Here is a 19,014-nt window from a genome sequence, read left to right as displayed (position 1 = left end):
TTTGCTGGAATGGGTAGGAAATTTTTCTGTGATTTGTGCCTGAAGCAAAGTGGTTATTGTCCAAAAGTTTTCTGCCTTGCTAGGCTGCCCCTTTCCTGCTCTTTTGGCTAAACAGAAATGACATTTGTTGGTTTTGTTCTGTTCTGTTTTGTCTTGTTTTATTTTGTTGTCTGCTCCTGTTGGCATTTCTAGGTTGCCAGCTTTTTCAGCTTCAAGTCTAGGATATTCCAAGCAAAACACAACCCAGGAACTCATTGCTGTGCCATTCCTTGGGTCATGAAGTCCCTAGCCATCTACCTTTCTCTCTCCACCTTTCAGAGACTTTTTATATTTGTTTTATGTACAATATTCAGGGTTTTTTTGTTGTACTTAGTGAGAGTAATAAAAAAAATACATGTACTCCATCTTCACAAAATAGCAGTTTCATGAGTTGCATTTTAAGGGTTACATGGGGTTGTTACATGGGGAATAGACTACAGCAGAAATGGAGCAAGAAAGCACATAAACTAGACCACAGTAGATGTTATCCAAAAGAAGTTCTACAACTTATTAGCTACAATCTGGGCATGTTATTTGATCCTTTAACATATTAGTTGAATGTATTACTTGATAAATTACATCATATATTTTGACAGTGAGGCCAAGAGAATTTTGTGGAATATTAATTGTGGAGGGTGAAGAGAAGATTTAAAGATAACTCCTGGGTTTGAAACTGAATGGTGATACACTATTGATTGACAGAGATGAGAGAAGTAAGAGTATGGAGGATCAAGAGTTTGGATTTAGACATGATGAATTCTGGATATCGATGTAGATACTGACAAATATTTAAAAAGCAGCTGGAGCCCGGGGAAGAGATTGGGGCTAGAGGTGTAAATCTGGGATTAATCAGCCTACAAAACCAGCTACACAACTAGATGAGTATAGGGAAAGAAGATAAGATAAAATAATCTACCAACCTGAGAATAAATGATGTTCCCTTGAGGTAGTTGTGGAAGAAGGCAGTAACAGAAATCAAATGATGAATATTGAAAATAAGAAGCACTATCCATGAGAGAAGCCATGGGCTTCATACATCTTCACACATATGGGGACATCCACAGGGGTCACACTGGAAAATCCTGAGCTGCCAGAAAGTCTTCAAACTTTAAGGAAGAAATATCTCCCTGCACCATGGTCTTTTGAATCGTTCCATGCTGGACTCTGACATATCCCCCAACATTATCTGAATATCAAGTTACAGTCAGCTCAGCTTAGAATATGCTAATAGGAACGTAAAAACACTAAATTTATTTTACGTACGTAAGACTCATACTGGATTATTCATCTTCAGCTGTGAATCCTATTTTAATGTTTAATGAAATCAAAGGCATCTGAATAAAAAGTTTAAAAATTTATAATAAACAACTGCTTGTCAAGACACTTTATTACTGGTACACTATACACCTGCAGATATAATTTTATGTAGTTTAGATGCAAAAAATGTAAAACTATCTTTCATATATGTAAGGACTATTTACTTTATCTCTGCTCCTCTTCTGAGATGACTTTTGGAACATTTTGTCCCCTATAAAGCTCTGAAAATTGGTAGGAGCTAATACCCTCTTGCTGAGTCCTTAACTGCAGACTTAGCTTTTTAAAGACCCATCAAGGTTGGTTGATAAGCTATGGTAAATCAACATATTTCAAGAAGTCTCCCCATTCCTCAGTGGATATAGAGTCCTGGGAAATATTAAATAGCCTATCATGCTATCCTTAACTATCCCTCAGAAGTAATTGCTGAGAACTTTAAAAATATTATGTTGACAAGTGAACATCTTCAAAATTAGACTTCAATATTGCACCCCAAAATAAATGAAACATTTCAGAAGAAAGTGCCTTAAATATAATTATTCAAACTTTGACAGCAACTGAATGAAAATTTGTCAGTATTCAAGTTATTAAGTGTCAGTGATTAGTTTTGGATGAGGGGAGTATAATAGACTCTGAATTCTTAAGGTTAATAAATGTCTGAAAACAAATTTGGAGTAATTATGTTTTTGTCTTACATGGCTTTGTTGCTATAACTGAATATGTCAGCTCAACACGTGAGGTCTTGCTTGAGCCTCATGCTTACTGTAATATTTAAAGATTCCTGTAACTTTCACACAGGGCTATATAAAATTAGTTTACTACAAGGAAGGAAGGCATCATCTGCATTTCTAAAACTTCTCTTGAAAGAGTGGAAATACCACTGATCACTTGGTTATTATCACAGATACACGAAAGATGAGAAATAATAGAAATATAAGCATTTTAATAGGGTACATAATTGGAAGATAACTCTACTGAAGTTAAGAGTATAAATATCTTAATGACTTAGACAAATTATTTAGATTTTCTTTGCCCTACAACATTTGTTAAGAAGCTAGAAGTATTTGGTAGAGAAGCCCTAAAACTTTTCAGCATTGAGTTCATTTAAAAATTACATCTCAAATCAAGATTCTTAAGACACAAGACTTGAGATATCATTACATCTTGAATTTGGAGGCATATAATCACAGCATCTTAGTTTTCTTTCAATAGCATATGTAGTAGATTTCATTTTTCAAAATGGTAGCAACATCTCTCATTCCACCTGCACTTCTCACAATGTGTTATAGGCATTTCTATAAAAGGCCTATAACATTCCTTTTAAGTTCTGGCTATGTGACTTATTTCAAAAGTGTTCTTCCAGTTCAAGATCAAATATACATTCTCTTATATTGTTTTCTAATAATTTTATGATTTGGTTTTACATGAATATATTTAATCTATTTTTATTTCAGAGTTGTATGAGTAAAAATCCTATCTTAAACTTTTATAGAATGGTATCAACTTACTCTCTTAGTTACTGAATAACCCATTTTCCCTGATGATTTAAAACGTCCACTTTATCGTATGTCAAATTCAGAAAGAGGAAAACAGTTGTTTCTAGGCTCTTTATTATATTTCTATTAGCTATTATCTTTTTAATTAAATGGTTAAATTCTGATTTAACTACTCTTTGTTAATGCTTTGATGTTAACAGGGCAAGCTCCTACGACTATGTTTTTCAATATTGTCTTAAAGATTTTTGACATTTATTCTAACTTATAAATTTATGTTAGCTTCTTGAGTTTGATGGAAAAAATCATGATTATAGATTTGCTTTCTGATAATTGAAATATTTAAAATAATGAATTTTCCCACCCACAAAATTTTCCATTTTTCCATGTATGCAGCTCTTCCAAAATTTCTCAAATAACATTTTAGATATATTTTAGAATGTTAAACCTAAATTTCTTGGACATTATTTGTTCACCTTTTACTTAGGTGCTTCAAAGTTTGCTGCTTTTATTGTTGCTGTGCATGATTTTTATTTAGACTTTTAATATTACATTTCCTCATTTGTAAAATTCACATATAGGCATACAGGAAAGTAATTACATTCATATGCTGATATTTTATCTAGCAATGTTGCAAATAAGCTTATGAATACTGATAGCTTGTCTATGAGACAATCGCCTTCCCCACATTACCCATTGTATTAGTCTGTTTTCACACGTCTAATAAAGACATACCCGAGACTGGGTAATTTATGCAGGAAAGAGGTTTAATGGACTCACAATTCCACATGGCTGGGGAGGCTTCACAATGATGGTGGAAGGCAAGGAGTAGCAAGTCGCATCTTACTCCTCTTTATAAACCCATCAGATTTCCTGAGATTTATTCACTATCACAAGAACAGCTCGGTAGAGACCCAGTCCCATGACTCAATTATCTCTCACTAGGTCCCTTCCACAACACATAGGAATTGTGGGAGCTAGAATTCAAGATGAGATTTGGGTGTGGACACAGCCAAACCATATCATCCACTTATATTGTCATTGCTGCTGTTATTGCTGTTGCCTGGTCTGGGCTTCTGGTAAAAAATTGTCCTTCTTTCTTGTTACTCTTTTCAATAAAACTTCAAATATTATTAAGTATGATACTCATTTTTATAGATCTTTGTAAAGAATCTTTATCAAGATGATGATAACAACCTTTTGAATCCTTGTTTGCTAAGGAATGCCATTTAAGTTATATTTAAAAGGCTGTACTTATGCTTTAAGATGTTGATATTGTATATGGCACTGACAGATTTCGTAGTTGTTAAATCATTGTTACATTTCTGGGGTAGACATTACATGTTCATATGACATATTTTAATTTCAATGGACTGTTTCATACTACTTGTAAATGTTTATTTAAGAGTTTTGCATCTATGTTTACGTGGATGTTTTTTCCTGTGAGCTTGCATGTTGTTTCCCCTTCTCAGATTTTAAAATATATGTATTCCTCTTTTTTATCCTTTATTGAATTAATCAAATTTTCTTTGTTGCTTTTATTTTTACTAATAATTTGAAAGTATACATTTTATTTTTCTTCTTCCAATTATAGTAAACTTTAATTTTTAAATAACTTCTTTGTAATTGTAATGATACTGTTTTTAACAATGACTAGTATTAAACTTTGTACATATTATACCCCCTCCAAAAGTCAAGAACTAGAACATGCTTTTGCTTTCATTCACTATCCCATGTTGATACCACCTAGATATTTTTTATTATAAGTAGTCAATTTCAGAAAAAATAATTACAGTTAATACTTATTTAGAATTTACAATAATTTTAAATAATTTAATTACTTGTCATAACTTCGGGTATCCTATTTCTTCTTCTTAGGTTCATATTTGTCTTCTTGCTGGAGGGCACCCAAGAGTAAATCAACCTCTGTCTATAAGAGATGATATATTTCTGAATCATTCATGTGTAAAACCACCCTATTCCTTTCTCCCAATTGAATGATTACATAATTACAGGTTCAAAGTTACTTACCTTCAAATGTATGTTTCTATTATCTTCTTGCATCTGGTGAATCTAGTAAATGTTCAGGTAAATCCAATTTCAATCTTACCATTATTTCCTAGTAAACAATTCTCTTTCTCTGGAAGATTTTAGGGTTTGTCTTTGTCCTTGGTGTTCTAAATTTTATTAGGATAGGTGGTACTCTGATAGCTTACTCTAAATCTTGCTGAGTGCTTGCAGAGGTATGTGCATTTAACCTGAAGACCTAACTTTTTCGATTCTAGGAAATGTTTGTCTAATATTTTATTTATTTAATACAAGGTATTACCTGTCTTCCACTCTTTTCTAAGTCTTCTAGCATATGCAATTTGGAACATGAGACCTATTGTCTATATTTTATCTTACCTTTCATACTTTTCATCTTTTTCTTTTGTCCTGCATTCTAAAAATATTTGATTATTTAGGACAGTAAGCCCTCACTGAAAATTGTCAATAGATTCTTGAAAATTTTGACTTGAAGCAAAACAATGCATAATGAAACCAATATTACCATAGGGTAATTGCTATAAACCACAATCAAGATCCTATGGTATATTTCTAGTTGCAAAACATCATCAAACTTCCGAATAAAGACCAAAAACAATTACAGTATTAAACATTGAAATAAATGTGAGGTAAACATACATTTTAAAAGATTAATAAAAACAAGACACCATTTACCCAGTTTTTGGTGAATCAGTGACAGCAGTCACAGTTGTGGTGGGTCAAATCAAAGAATAAATGTTTTCAAAGCAAAACTTGTAAGGAGCGCCTCCTACCACTATGCAGTTCAAAAAAATACGATAACGAATATGATGGGTTCACTGAGAGTCTTTGTACTGCATTGTTTTTGTCATGTATTTGTAGGATCATAGAGTTAACACATTTTTATTTCATAATTTATATTTATTCCTTCCTTCATTCATTTATTTTCCAACTGCCTTATTCCAGTTCAGGATCACAGGTGGATGAAGCCTATACCAGGAGCTCAGGGTGCAAGGCAGGAACCAGCTGTGGACAGGATGCCATCCCATTGCAGGGCACACTTACACACACACTCACAATCACTCACACTGCAGCAATGTAGACACACCAATGTACCTAATGTGCATGCCTTTGGGATGTGGGAGGAAACAAGAGTACCTAGAGAAAAACCATGCAGATACATGGGGGACATGCAAACTCCACCCAGGCAGTGGCTCTGCCAAGAATCGTTTTTTTCATCAGCATAAAATACTGAACGGAATGACGTTGATCAAGAATCTGCTTATGTAAATTCACTCTTCTGTTTCAGGAGCCATTCTGCTCTCCTTAGTTCATCTATTTTGCTGTTATGTGGATTGATCAGTTTTTATTATCCATATGATGTAGTTGATTAAGTTTTAGGTGGCAATATTTGCTTACATTTCTCTGTGCAAAATACACCCAACTAAGAAATTCTTTTCTTTTTGTAACCACTCTGTTTCGTTGGGTTTGAGTTCTGTTTATGGCCTTTGTTATCTCTCCTTCACAGTGATAAATTTCCCTACATACTTGGTGAATTTTTATTATGTACTCCTTTTTAAAGAGAGTTTCTCTTATTAGAATGGCTGCTTAGTATTTCATTGTTTCTGTTGTCTCTATTGCAATCCTGCTTTTGCCCCAGGAATGAACTTTAATGCTGACTGGCAGAACAGTTAATAGAAAGATAAACCATATTCTGTGATTGTGTGCTGCTATTTTTAGCCTTCAGGATAATTTAAGTGCATTTTGGCCTTGAAATTTAAATAAACAGGTAGAAAATAATGTTTACTTTGCCTGCAAGACAAAGACAAATAATTTCTTGGAGAACTTTAGGTAGAATATTATCATCACCAGATTCCAGTATAAAAGTGACAGCTCAAAAAAAAAAAAGAATTCCTGCTTTAAAAGGAAAAAACATGATGGGGTTATTTCACTTTAGAATGGAGGTTTGTATTTCAAGATATTGTTTCCTCTAGGCCATTCCATGCAAAGGAGTTCAGTAGGAATGATGTCTATGACATTCAGAACATTAGCTTCTGGCAGAGTCACAAGTAGAAAAGTCATTTCAACATAAATGATTTTAAAATCAAATGAGATTCAACTTTACAAGAGATATTGGATTAAGCGGCTTAACTTCTATGAACTCCCAAGACTTATTTAGAAACTGAGATTGATCACAGTAACATATATTCCACAGGGTTTTTATGAGAACTGACTGGGTAAATATATCTGATTTTATTTGACAAACTGTAAAATCTTATAAAAAGTCATTTATCACAATTGGCCCTTGCTATGTAACAAACTACCCATATTTTTAATTAAGTGGATTTATAACTTAAAAAAATAAAATTTTTAAGCTTGCTTTTGCTTTTGTATGTAATCATGTCTTTCTATCTCATCTCTATTTCATACAGATAAGAATAAATAATAATATTTTGATATCCTTAATATCCCACTCCAAAGTTTCATGTATAAATCACGTCTCCCCATTGTGCTTGGACATAAGAATCTCTTGGGTTGCTCGTTACATAAATAATGTTTTCTAGGGTTTTTTTTTTTTTTTTAAGAGATTCAGATTCAGCAGAGACCCAGACAAATATGTTTTTAAAAAGCACCCAAAGTAAAACCTATGATCCAAAATATTTGGCAAGGACTGGTTTAAAGTGTAAGCTATAAATGGTTCTCTAACAAGACTTACAAATTCATCCAGTGCTAATGCCAAAAGGTAAAATGTTATAATCCAGTAACAAACTGCCCAAAATGTGTCTAAAGTCGCCTGTTTTCATATTATTATCCCAAGGAAAAATAAGTTAAAGTGCTTAGAAGCAGCCATTTTCTCTAGTCTGTGTTCCACATGTGTTATTCCAGATAGAAGAGATTAATTCTACTTGCTAAGACTTCCAAATAAGAAACAATTATCTTCTTTGTGATAATCCATTCTGATTTTCCACTGTCCAAAATCTCTCTTTCACATCTGGGTTAAAAAACATATAACTTGATTGTTAATCTATTATCATTACCATTGAAATACAAATAACTTTATCTTAAATCTTAAGTAAGCTCATGCAGTGTCCCCCAAATTATAAGCTACCCTTCACTATTCAAAAGCTTCTTTCTTGCTAAGAGGGGCCAAAAATTTCAGAGAAAATTAAAGAAAAAAAACCCTTGGTACCCCTACATACACCTAAACACCTCTGAAATGTGCTGCGAGCAACACATGTGCAGAGGAGAAAGATGTTTTCCAAGAAACACATGATCAGCGTGAATGCATCATGTTCAGACCTTTAGTAAAACAGAATAGCCAGGAGGGCCTAGAAAATATATACAGCTGTTTCCAAGATGTTTTTATTTACAATTTCATGGACAGTGTACTTTGCTAAAAAATATCTGTAGAAGGTACACATTCATCTGCAAGATTGCCTTAAGGTCCCGTCTGCAGCAGTGATCACTAATGAATATGCAATATATTTTTTTAGGTTCAATAGTTTTCAGATAGGCTGGTGACAAACAACCTTGGACTGCATTTGCTCTCAAGGACTTACTTAAGGGCTAGAGACTCTGATATGGTGCCAGTCTTACTAGCATAGGAGAAAAACTGCCTTGATTGTGCCCTTCTCTGCTGAAAACCTGGCAGTTGTATTCAGATCCTTTCTCACTAGCAGCCTCTTCAATGGCTTGGTGTGAAACAGACATTCTAAGAATGCCTGTTTAAATCTTAGATGATGAAAAGAAGTAGACTACCTTGTCATGAAGACTTGTGGAAACAGTGGACAACACTGAAATTAAAAATATTTCTGGGTATGCACAGATGAAATTCCATTGTGTGATTTTGGTTCCTGCACCTTTGATCTCTATTTTAGTTGAAAAACCTTTATACAGTGAGATATATAGAAATTCATCATACCCACATTGAAAGATTCATGATTGTGGCCAGTATAGCTTAATCATTTTTTATAACTGTTTTGTATTATGACATACAATGCACATACGAAAAGTACAAAAATTATAAGGGGACAGCTCAATGACTTACAACAAAGCAAAGTCCTCTGAAACTGTCATCAGGACAACAAAGACAATAATTGCTAACCATACAGGCTCACCCCCAGCCATTTCCCTTTCCCACCTCCTCCAAAGAAACCACTATCCTGCCTTCTAACACTGTATCTTAGTTTTGACTATTTGGTAAACTTAATATTGATGAAAGTATACAGTACATACATTTATTTGTATCTGGCTCCCCTCCCACACACACACTGTAATTGTGATATTCAGCCTTGTCGTGGGGTATGATGGTAGTTTCTTCATTTCTGTATGGCATTTCATTATAAAACTGTCACACATTTATTCATCTATTTTGCTAGATGGACATTTATGTTTTTCCTGTTTGGGGCTATTATGAATAGTGATGCTCTAAATGTCTATTTACATGTCTTTTGAGGCAAATATATGCATTTTCTGCTGGATGTACCTAGAAGTAAAAATGATGAATCATACTGTATGCAAAAGGTCTGCTTTAAAAGATAGTGCTAAGTATTTTTCCAAAGTGGTTTCACCAATTTATTTTCCTACCAGTAGTGTAGGAAGACTCCTATATCTCCACATTCTCAGCAAACAATAACTAATGTTGTCTTTTGAAATTTAGTCATTTTGATGATTGTGTAGCGGTACCTAACTTGCCTTTCTCTAATTACCAATGAGGTTAGGTTCCTTTTAATATATTCATGTGGTCCTTATTTGGGTATTTTCTTTTGTGAACTTCCTATTCAAATATTGTGCCGATTTTTCTATTATGTTGTCTGCCTTTTCTTACTGATTTGCAGATTTAAAAAACTCTAGTCATGCATTTTTTGTTGGTTATCTATATTTAGAAATACCTTCGCTCTCTGGCTTATCTTTTCACTGGGTATGCACAGATGCATACCCAGACTAAAGATACAAAAACATAATCTATCCTTCTGATTAATTCTCTTTTCTTCAATTTCTCTCAGCACTTTTGCTTGTAGAGCTCTGGAATTTTCTATGTAATGGTCTTGCCCATTTTTACAATTATTCCTAAATATTTGTGTGTTTTTGCTTTGTTTTGTTTTTGTTTTTGTTTTTGAGAGAGTTTCACCCTTCCACCCAGGCTGGAGTGCAGTGATATGATCTCAGCTCACTGCAACCTCTGTCTCTCAGGCTTAGGTAATCCTTCCACCTCAGCCTCCTGAGTAGCTGGGACTACAGGAGTATTCCACCACCCCCAAATGATTTTTGTATTTTTTGTAGAGACAGGGTTTTGCCATGTTGCTAAGGGTGGTCTTGAACCACTGGGGTCAAGTAATCCACCAACCTCAGCCTACCAAAGTACTAGAATTACAGGCATGAGTCACTGCATCTGGCCAATATTTGACTTTTTTTTTTATGCTAAGGTATGTGGTAACTGATTTACCTTATTGGTTTCTACATGTGTTACTTATAGCTATAAAGACCATGGTTTTCTACATATGTTACTTATATCTATAAATACTATGATGTTTTTTCATAAAGCTTATATCTAGCAATTTTGCTATATGCATTTATAAATTCTAGGAACTTATTTTATGAATTTTCTACATAAATAATCCTATAATCCACAAATAATGACAGTTTTATTTCTTCTTTTCCAATATTTACATTTTATTTTTATATTGTGTCTTATTTGACTAACAAGGACCTCTAGATTAAAACAGACATCTTTTTATGATAGTCATTTTAAAATGAAAAACTTTCAAAAATTTCATCAAGTTCATGTTTGCTGTAGGATTTTTAAGATACACTTTACAAATAAATGTTTTACTTTAACAAATGCTTTTATAGAAATCACTGAGATGATTGTTCATGTTTTTTGTTTTGTTAGTGTAGGGAATTATATTAGTTCTTTTTTCACTAATGTATTTTTTAACAGCTTTATTGAGACATAATGTGAATACCATAAAATTTACCTATTTCAAGTTTACAGTTCAATGGGTTTTAGTATATTTATAGAATTGTACAGCCATTGCCATAAAATAATTTTAGAACATTTTTATCATACCAAAAAGAAACCTCCTACCCATTAGTATTCACTCCTATCCCTCACCTTGGGTGAGGGACACACAGCCAGACCATATCAGTTACCTTTAAATTTGTAAGCCACATATTCAATTTTTCCTAATAAATGCTACAACATTTCTATTCTTCCAACCCTGACAACGTTCTTAGCATATATGATCTACTCAATAACAGACACATCTTGTTGTTTTAATTGAATTTAATTTACTCTCTTTTAAAAACTAACTCAAAAATTACTTATTACTTTCTATATTTCACTATCAGATTATGCCTCTCTCCTAAAGAAGTCAACAACTTCCTATATATGTATCTTGCTTTTTACATAAGGACTAAAATCCAAAATTCCAAAGAGAAAAAAACCTATTAGGCAATTTTTACCTCACTTTACAGACACCTTCAAATATATGTACCAGACATGAAACCCAATACAAAACAATTGTTCAAAGTTGAGCATAATTGCTACCATTCTCAAAATTTGAGCACATGGATGTTCTGAGAGAAATGTTTCATTGAACATTTTAAGGCATGCAGTAATAATAATAGCCAACGCTTACATAGGGCTTATATACTGCCAGCCACTGTTTTATTGTCCTAATAAATACACACATATATAATGTTAATCTTCACAACAACCCTACAAATAGCTACCACTATTATATTATTCCCATTATACAGATGAATAAATTAGCACAGGGCATTTAAGTAAATTGCCCAAGGTCACTAGTTTTTGTTTTTGTTGTTGTTGTTTTGTTTGGTTTTTTTGAGATGGAACTTCATCCTGTTGCCCAATCTGGAGTGCAGTGGTGCAATCTCGGCTCACTGCAAACTCGTCTCCTGGGTTCAAGGGATTCTCCTGCCTCAGCCTCCCAAGTAGCTGGAATTATAGGTGTATGCCACCATGCCTGGCTAATTTTTGTATTTTTAGTAGTGACAGGGATTCGCCATGTTGGCCAGGCTGGTCTCAAACTCCTGACCTCAGGTGATCCACCTGCCTCGGCCTCCCAAAGTGCTGGGATTACAGGCGTGAGCAACCACGCACGACCAAAGTCACAAGTTTGTAAGTGCCAGAGATGAATTTGAACCTAGGCAATGTGGCTCCAAAATCCATGTCCTTAACTACCCTCTGGCACATTACCTAAGGAATGATTCACGAAAGTCTATGCCCACCTATAACTTATATCAATCATTAGCAGCACACTTTTGAAACAGGAATGTGTGACTATTAGTATTAGTACTTCTCACAATGGCTTGTAATGGCTAATTGCAACAAAATAGAATCAAGGAGCTAAGACCAATCTTTAAGAAGCATTTTAATATTAAAACTTTAGTATCGAGCCTTTGCACTATATTTAGAAATTTCTTTGTTTAGACCTTAAAACATTAAATTCAATTACTGTTAAGTTAAATGTTATATTTAGAAATTCCTTTTTTTAGACCTCCAAACATTACATTGCTCCCACATCACAGCTTTTGTAATCAAGAAGTTACAAAAATAAATGCCATGAATTTGGCAAGTTTAACTGTAACAGAGAGTAAGAATAATAAAAATCTAGGTCTATGTCTACCTGCAACTGCTCAGGGATCATGCACATATTACTCCAATATGGCTACCTGAATATTCCCTGTCACAGGTAATGATCCTCCCCAAAGCAGTATAGCCCTTTATTTCCAGGCAAATTTTCATATGCACCACAGTGATGAAATGAGTTTCTCTGTAGTAAGAGAGTAAAGTAAATGGCAGTGCTAAGTAGAAGACCCAACTACTCAAATAACCCTGACTCCAGCTTGGATTGACGGCCTTACTCTTCATGCACTAATGCAAAATTCAACTCAGGCTCAGCTACCTCCGTGGGGAGCTTCCAACTAGGTGCTTTCCTTGAATTCTCTATACTCCCTGGGGTCCATTCAGCTCTCTGATGTTATATCAGTCTTATAATTTCAGACCCACAGAGGCCCAGGAAGATCAAGCACTAGCAAAGAAGATAGGAATCTTGAGAAAACATACCCTTGAGCTCCTCTAGGTAAAATAACAGAAAATAAGCAAAAGGAGTAGGTTTAGTTGTGCAGAGCAATCTGCGTCTGAGAGGTTGTGACTCTCTCTGTATGAATAGCTTTTTCTTTTTCAGCCTTCGGATTTAATACAGATAGCACCTTTTCTGGCCAATGTCCTTGAAAAAAAATTTGTGCAATGATTTAAAATAATTTCCAAAAGTGTATATTGTCCTAAAATATTCAATGAGGTTTATTTCCTTTCTTATACAATAATAAGTCTCTATTGTACATACAATAGGATATTTCAGATACATTTTGTTGCATATTTGGCACCCTTTTGAATATTCATATTGCCCAACAAGCCATTTATTAGAACTTTCATAGAAGCACTTTTTAATCTCCTATACAACAGCATAAATTCCAAGTCTTCAATGTAAATTCACTAAAGCTGTATTCAAATAGAGTAATTATCCTTAACTGTATATGTTTAGAATATACTAAGATACTTATGTATTAAATCTGATACTTCTGATTGCCTTTATTTTGATAGTGAGTTATGAATCCCCTACACTTAAGAGGAAATGTGTTTTCAAGCCCCAAAGGTAGAAATCTTTTAGAAACATATGGAAAATAAAGTCCTATTTCCCTGTCCATTCCAGTATACCGCATATTGTAAAATAAATACTCCAAAGTGGTTTGACTTCATAATGGTAATTGCTTAAAAACTGCCCCAAAGTTAGGCTTGGCACTACAGATTTTGTCTGGGGGCCAATTGGTATGGCTCTGTTAATACTCTAAAACACTGTTATGGAACTGCCAACCTTTCAGTACGTATTTAATTGAAATATTGCAAATAAAGTATCAAGTTGATATTCAGTTTCTTTTATAAAATTCAATGATAGCTACAGGCCAAAAGATTTTCAAAACATATATGCAACAAATTTGATATAAATGCTTAGGGACTACAATTAAAACTACTATTAAATTTCTTATAATCAAATGTTTTATTATACAGTTGCATTTGGTGACTAGCTTATTATTAGTTACATCAAAAAGCAAGACAGCTTTCCTTAACTCAGTTACATATGATATATTATACTTATTTTTCAAGGCCTTTTGTACACTTAGTTACCCTGTGATTCATTGGTAGACATTTATACTATTGTTTATAGAGAAAATAAAATTTAAAACAGTTCATCCAAAGAAGAAAAGTGGGAATGCCAAGAACACCATGATGTCAGAAGTATACTCACCCACTGCAAATTCTGGCCAGTGACTAGGGTGTGTCTGACCACGTTTGCCAGCACTCTCTGACAGAGAACAAAGGCAAACAGCATCCTATGCATTGAAGTTTGCCTCTTCTCCTAATATCTCTAATTTGTCTGTTCCAAAGGTGAAAAGATACAATCATTTATGTGCATAAAAAGCATCCTAGTAATACCTGTAAGTCAGGGACACTCTTTCACTTATACTGTATTGTAATCAAAGTTCACAGTCTTCAAATTCTAGAGAATCATTTAAGATAATTAGTATGGCCATGTGCTATAAACTGTCACTTATATAAAGAAAGAGCATTAACGGCTGGGCATGGTGGCTCATGCCTGTAATCCCAACACTTTGGGAGCCCAAGGCAGGTCGATCACCTAAGGTGGTGAGTTTGAGACCAGCCTGGCCAACATGGAGAAGCCTCATCTCTACTAAAAATACAAAATTAGCTGGGCATGGTGGCGCGTGCCTATAATCCCAGCTACTCGGGAGGCTGAGGCAGGAGACTCGCTTGAACCTGGGAGGCGGAGGTTGCAGTGAGCTGAGATCATGCCATTGCACTCCAGCCTGGGCAACAAGAGCCAAACTCCACCAAAAAAAAAGAAGAGAAAGAAAGAAAGAAAGAAAGAAAGAAAGAAAGAAAGAAGAAAGAGAAAGAAAGAAAGAAAAGAGCACTAACCTGAGTATTTAAATTTTCCTTGGAAATTATCTTTCTCTATAGAAGAAGTGCTTGAAATCAAGTTATCATTTCTTCTTCTCCAAAAAGTCCATCAAGAATAATTTAGTCAGTATTGAACATATTCTAGTTACTATGGAGGTTTTAAAAAAAGTAAAATGTATTATCTCTACCACTAAAAAATCACATCTGGTTGGTTATAAAAACACAGGAAAAAGCAACTAAAACAAACAAACAAACAAACAAACAAACAAAAACCCAAAGCAACTGGGAAAAAATTAAAGTCAGTGTAATAGGATACCCTAGAAAGTTTTCAAGCTATACTTGCTATGGGAGTTTAGCAAGGAATGGAAGAGTTTGGTCCCAGGCTGTTACTTAAGAAAGTATAGCTGTTGGATTGATTGGTGAAGAGGAAAGACAATATTCCATGTGGAAGGGAGATAGTTTGGGAGATGGTATAGCATAGGAATGACTATTCAGAAGAGAGGGGCTAACCAAAGTGATTGACAGCGACAGCAGTAAGATGTTTAGGATAGTTTCTACTGGATTGAGAGTGCTAAATGTCACATGAGAATCTGTAGAAACAAACAAACCACCAAAAGGATTGAAGTAAGAAAATGATGAGCTATAAGCATTGTCATAGATTAATCTGGAGGCTGGGATAAAGAAGGGTATTAAGAAACTAATGATTACTTTAGGCACTTTAAATGTATATAACATACTGGAAAAGAAGACAGGCTCTAGAATGAATGTGGCTGGGCTGGACTCCCAGTTCTTCCACTTATCAGCTCTGTAATCTTGGACAAACTTTTGGAATTCCTGTGCTACAATTTTCCCATCTAAAATTTTGACATAACAAAGTACTTAATTCACTGGGTAATTATGAAAGTCAAATGGATTAATACAGGCTAAAGTTTTTGTATAAATCTAGCCCATCATAATCACTCAATAAAATATTACTATCATTAAGAATTATATGTACATGTTGCATATTCACATAAACACAATTTCATGTTAATTCTCCTATATCTAAAAAGTATTATCTAACAGCATAGGATACTGTTTCCCCAGAAATCTTGTTTCTTTTGCCTTTGTTCTATGACAGAGATTTTGAAGTTTTCAAAACTATATTCACAGCAGTTTGCAAGTTGTAAAGCAGAGTATAGGTATGCAATAAATATTTCCTGAAGAAAAAAAAGCCACATAGAGATGGAAGGATGGATAGATACTGGACATTGATTATTAAGCTGTCAAGAGAAAAGTTCATGAAGGAAACAAGATTGCATCAACTCTATTCTAGTCCCCTCATAGAGAAATGCATTGAGCCAATGTCTATAATGTGTTCCAAGGAATTATATGAAAAATTCTTGAAATTAGGCACAAGAGTCAACTGACAACTTAATCATGATAGGTGTCCCCAAACAGATGTGGAATCACACAGAAAATTTAAGATGAGTTAGCAAAGCTGAAGTGATTAACTGGGAAGAGGTCTCTTCAAAGAGAAAAAGACTTGAATCTTCCAAAAAAATATGTAAAAGCAGAGACACAGAGCTTTGCATGTGAGAAAGAAGAGTATTGGGAATAGCTTATAAGAGAAGAGAAGCTTCACCTTCTCCTCCAAAAGGTTAGAGCTGTGCCCTCTGTGACCCACATATTTCAGACCAAATGTGATCACATAGCATGTAGCTACGCATGCTTCTAGATTAACAAGCCACCAGTGCGTCCTAGAAATGTACGAAGCAGACCTCTTGGGTGAAAACTATAAGAACATGAGAATCAGGAGAAATAGTACAGATGAGAGGGATCCCACCTCTGCAAGGCTGTTTATACTCATGATTGTACTGTTCCAACCTTCAGTTGCTGGAATAAGGAGAAAGCAATTCAAAATACAAAAGTCTTGGCAACATAGCTGAGAAGAAAGGCTGGCTAGCCTGAAGTGCCACTGGCTTAAATTTAGTAGATTAGATTTTTTTTTTTTTTTTTTTTTTTTACTTCTGATTCAACTTCTTAGAACTTACGCTGTGTTCTTGCAAGATGTAGTGCATGAAAACAACGATGACAAAAAATGGGGAATGATTCAGTGTAACAGAACTTTGCAGTAAAATCACAAAGTAAAAACGATCCCTAAAATGTTTTAATATTGAACTACTATGGCAGTGTTTATTAGCCCAGAGATTATTTACACATACAATGTGAAAAATATTTAATAAAATTATATTGAAAATCCATGACTGAGCTAGCAATCGAATCATTATATAGATGCTACAAATTATGACCTCATGGGGGCTGTATTTTTGATTGTTGACCTAAAGAGGAAAAAGACTCTGGTGGTTATGAGCTGGCTGAGAAGAAAGAAGTTTGAACATATCCTTATTTAATCCTCCAATGTCATTTCCTCAATGGGGCTCTCCCAAACATCCCTATAGAAAATAAGTAGCCAGCACTCACTCTATATCACAGAATGAATCTATGCATAAATTTATAAAGTTTAATTATTTTTTATTGGATTGTTTTCTTTTTCATTGAAGGCAATGTAAGGTATATGAGAGAGGGGGTAGTAACATTTTGAGAGGCGGTACAGCAAAATGGTTAAAAGCACAGACTTGAGGGCTAAACACACTGAGTAAGGATGCTGGCTCTGCCACGTACTAGATTTGTAGTCTTGGGCATACTACTTCACCTCTCTATGTGTACTGACTTGTACAATAAAGTTAATAATAAGATTAATACATCCTGAAACACATAACTCAAATCTGTTTAGTCAATAATAATCACTACAGATGGTCCCCAACTTATGATGGTTTAACTTATGATTTTTCTACTTTATGATGGGACAAAATAGATACTCATTCAGTAGAAACCATACTTGAATTTTGGATTTTGAATTTTCCCTGTCCAGTGATGCAGTATAATACTGTTACGTGAGATATTCAACACTTCATTATAAAATAGACTTTGTGTTAGATGATTTTGCTCAACTGTAGGCTAATGTAAATATTCTGAGCACATTTAATATAAGCTAGGCTAAGCTATGATGTTTGATAGATTAGGTGTATTAAATGCATTTTCAACTTACAATATTTCTACTTATGATGGGTTGATTGAAATGAAACTCCATCATAAAATGAGGAACATTTGTATAGGAACGTCAGCTTTTATTATTAATGTTTACCACTTTCTTCAATGCCTAGAATAGCAAATGAATGAATAAATATTCAACACACCTATACATACATACACCCTGCACCTCCTACTTCCTAATGAAATGTAGAATATTCATAATCAGGTGTTCCTTTATAAATAGTTAAAACTGCGCAAAGTACCTGTCTATGTCAGCTATATACATGGATCACTACATACTATCTTTAAGCTGTATTTGCCACTATGGGAATTAGTGTTTCCACTGAATTCACTGCCTCTCAACCTATTGTCCTCAGAGTTACTGCAAAACATCTTCAAATCCATAGTGCATCAAATATAGTTAAGTGACTGAATAAATTTGTCTTGCATCTGACTATTTTTCAAATATATGTAATTTTAATTAATAAAGTATAAATGTATTTAAAACTACTACTAAGTTCAAGGGGACCTTTATTGTTTTGTAGTTCCTCAGCAACTGATTCAAAGAATGCAACTAGAATCTCTTGGGATTCTGTAAAGTTTGACATTTAAAAGAAATCTTGTACTTGGAAAGGTTGAGAACCACAGGTCTAGGTTATGGTACATCATTAAAATGTCATCTCTGCCTCCCTGAGCTCCCTGGCAAGCAGCAAAGGGCACTTGAGTCAGCGATATACAAAGTCTAAAAGTGCTCCTGCTAAGCCTTCTCTTCTAAAGGGCTCTGGCAGTCATTGCCTGAGTTTGTCCACATTTGTGAAATCTGTTTTAGCAAAAAGGTCAGCCCTTGGCCAGAAACAGCTTAAACCACCGTGGACAAAGATTTCCTTCTTTTTGAATACAGATAAATTGAGAGAAGGTAGTTGGCCACAAGGCTTACTTACACTGTTGCAATGTTTCCGAATTCCAGCGATGTCTTTCTAAACATTTACCTTCATTTAGAGGCTTTTCAATTAGGTGCTAAAATATTAGCAACTTCACCCACTAATTACCCGCTATCACTAT

Source organism: Trachypithecus francoisi, unplaced genomic scaffold, assembly GCF_009764315.1.
Source record: "Trachypithecus francoisi isolate TF-2019V2 unplaced genomic scaffold, Tfra_2.0 Lachesis_group0, whole genome shotgun sequence".
Lineage (NCBI taxonomy): Eukaryota > Metazoa > Chordata > Mammalia > Primates > Cercopithecidae > Trachypithecus > Trachypithecus francoisi.
The sequence above is the reverse complement of the archived record's forward strand: the minus strand, read 5'-3'. Positions refer to the sequence as shown.